General features: G+C 35.6%; 1 protein-coding gene across 1 annotated transcript in view; it reads right to left on the bottom strand.

Annotated features, from left to right (window-relative positions):
- Positions 1-3,003, bottom strand: part of CSMD3 (CUB and Sushi multiple domains 3) — a 1,491,512-nt gene that overhangs the window by 648,342 nt on the left and 840,167 nt on the right. The gene's annotated exons all lie outside the window — the stretch shown is intronic.

Genomic DNA, 3,003 nt, shown 5'->3' with positions numbered 1-3,003 from the left:
GGAGGGTTCAGGATGGGGAACACAGGTATACCTGTGGCAGATTCATTTCTATATTTGGCAAAACTAATATAATATTGTAAAGTTTAAAAATAAAATAAAATTAAAAAAAAACGATGTCTTTAGATCAAATAGAGAAAGTTTTTGTTTTGCTTTGTTTTGTTTTTAAGCAGTGTTCCATTTAGAACCAACCTACTACCTAACTGAGAACATGGTAATTATGAAAATTATTTTTAGTAGGCAAAGTTGCTAAACTTATATGCACATCAAAATTTGAAACTTCTCAACATGAATCCTGCTTCAACTTTGAGCTCAGGTTTTAAACTATGGGAGATGTAAAAACATGATTTTCACAGTAAAAAAACTAAACTTTTGAGGATGTACCTTACCTATCATATTTAGGGTCAACTCATTTGTTCAGCTTTATTGAACAAATAGTCATTAATTACCTATGAGGATATAGCAGGAGCTTGCTAATGGAAATTTAAAGATGAACATGATGCATTTTTGTGGAAGGCATGGCAACCCACTCCAGTATTCTCACCTGGAGAATTCCCATGGGCAGAGGAGCCTGGTGGGCTAAGTCCATGGAGTTGAAAGGAGTTGGACAAGACTGAGAGGCTAAACAGGGAAGATGTTCTTTTGTAATGTGTGGAGTTAAGGAAGGCTTCACAGAAAAATATTTGAACTTTGTCTTAAAGGATGAGTGATGTGATGTTGCGTTTAGAACTGAATATAGATCCAGACAGAATTTACTGAGTGTAAGGAGAAGTATGAAACAACTTGCTGGGTTCAAAGATCATTTTATAAAACTTAAGTGTAGAGAGAAAACAAAAATCTGTAAGATAAGCACTATGGAGGTTCTGGAATGTTTGGAAACGTTTTAAGCTGGAGGGTAATATGATCGATAACCTCTCTGTTGCTGGGAGATCACCATTAGCAGTATGGATGTTAGACTGGAAGAGACCAGGCTGAAGCGTGGGAGAAGAGTAAGGACATTATTCGTTAAGAATTGTCTGGGTTTGTTTCAAATATCTCATCTTGGTGGATGTTAGCATAGGGATAGTTGGATATATTTTTTTTTTCTGTCACTATATTATGCTCTTGCTAAGAGAGAAAATATCTGGCTATTCTTTATTCTTTCTTTCTTATTTACTTTTTTTTTTTTTTTGGCATCACCTCATGGCATGTGGGAGGGATCTTATCTTAGTTCCCCAACTAGGGAATCAACCCTTGCCACCTGCAGCGGGAACATAGCGTCTTAACCACTGCACTGCCAGATAAGTTTTAGTTGTTCTTTCTATATTCAACAGCTCATTCAATAGGTGGCACATAGCAGATCCTTAAGCAGTACATATATTTTCAAATTTTGTTAAAAACTGAGCAGAAAACAAAAAAAAATAATGCTTAATTGTGCTACTTCACAATGTACTTCCAGCTCCTGAACTGCAGTGGAGACTGTTGAAATATCGATAGCACTCTCCTGCTGCTCAAAACTGTTTGTGAACTTTAAAAACTGTATTCTTTACTGAAACAGTGTCATTAATGATTAACACAGCTTGAATGATTCTAGACTTTCTAACAGCTAACTTTCATAGGGTGAAGAAAATAATACAACAAAGAGGAATATAATTTACAGGGGAAAAATAAAAAAAAAATAAAACAATCAAGGCATAGATACTTGCAACAGAAGCTGACCATACTTTAACCTTTGTAACTTGTTTTATTTTCTGGGGACAGATGTGGATTTTAAATGGAGTAAGAATATATTTAAAATTATAATCAGGCTAACCTTTTTATTTTTTAAAACTGACATTTATACAGATTTCCTGAACTATTCAAATTAATGTAGCACCAAATTTAGTCTCAAGTTAAAAACACAGAATGCATGTGTCCTGTTCTTCCTGACAACACCATGCATTCATTTCCCTGTGTCCAGATAGAAAGGCATGAAAAGCCAATCTTTGAAAAACTAAACTCTGGTTAAAAATTATTATTATGCAAGTAAAAGAATTCTGTCTACTTTATAATCCACTGTTGAACTGATAAAATAGAGAATAATACTTTTTAAAATAAAAAAAATAAATTCAGGTAGCTATATATTCTGATGTTCTGTTTTACATTTTCATCTTTTAAAGCATAGATTTTAATTAAACTTAATAACATACATATGTTTTCCACCAGAATTTCAAAACTGCATTTTTGATATGTACATTGGGTGTATACCTGCACATCAATTGTCTCTATTTGACTTTAAAATGGTTAATCATGTGTCAGAGATATTTGTGATTTCAGTGTCTGCATCTATCTCTTATAAATTGAACTGAAACAAAAGATTGTGTTATACACATATAATTTAACATTAATCTGCAAAACTATCAATATTGGGATGAGTAGTTGCAATTTAAAACATCTGCGGTTCATAATTTATATAGAAGTTAATAATCTGAACACTAATACCATGCATATAATCTGAGAGATTCACAGATGCATTCAGTTCAGTTCAGTCACTCAGTCGTGTTCGACTCTTTGCGACTCCATGAATCGCAGCACGCCAGGCCTCTCTGTCCATCACCAACTCCCAGAGTTCACTCAGACTCACGTCCATTGAGTCAGTGATGCCATCCAGCCATCTCATCCTCTGTTGTCCCCTTCTCCTCCTGCCCCCAATCCCTCCCAGCATCAGAGTCTTTTCCAATGAGTCAACTCTTCACATGAGGTGGCCAAAGTACTGGAGTTTCAGCTTCAGCATCATTCCTTCCAAAGAAATCCCAGGGCTGATCTCCTTCAGAATGGACTGGTTGGATGTCCTTGCAGTCCAAGGGACTCTCAAGAGTCTTCTCCAACACCACAGTTCAAAAGCATCAATTCTTTGGTGCTCAGCTTTCTTCACAGTCCAGCTCTCACATCCATACATGACCACTGGAAAAATCATAGCCTTGACTAGACGGACCTTTGTTGGCAAAGTAATGTCTCTGCTTTTCAATATGCTATCTAGGTTGGTCA

Source organism: Bison bison, unplaced genomic scaffold, assembly GCF_000754665.1.
Source record: "Bison bison bison isolate TAMUID 2011002044 unplaced genomic scaffold, Bison_UMD1.0 scf7180017864491, whole genome shotgun sequence".
Classification (NCBI taxonomy): domain Eukaryota; kingdom Metazoa; phylum Chordata; class Mammalia; order Artiodactyla; family Bovidae; genus Bison; species Bison bison.
This window is presented reverse-complemented; position numbering and strand designations above follow the sequence as displayed.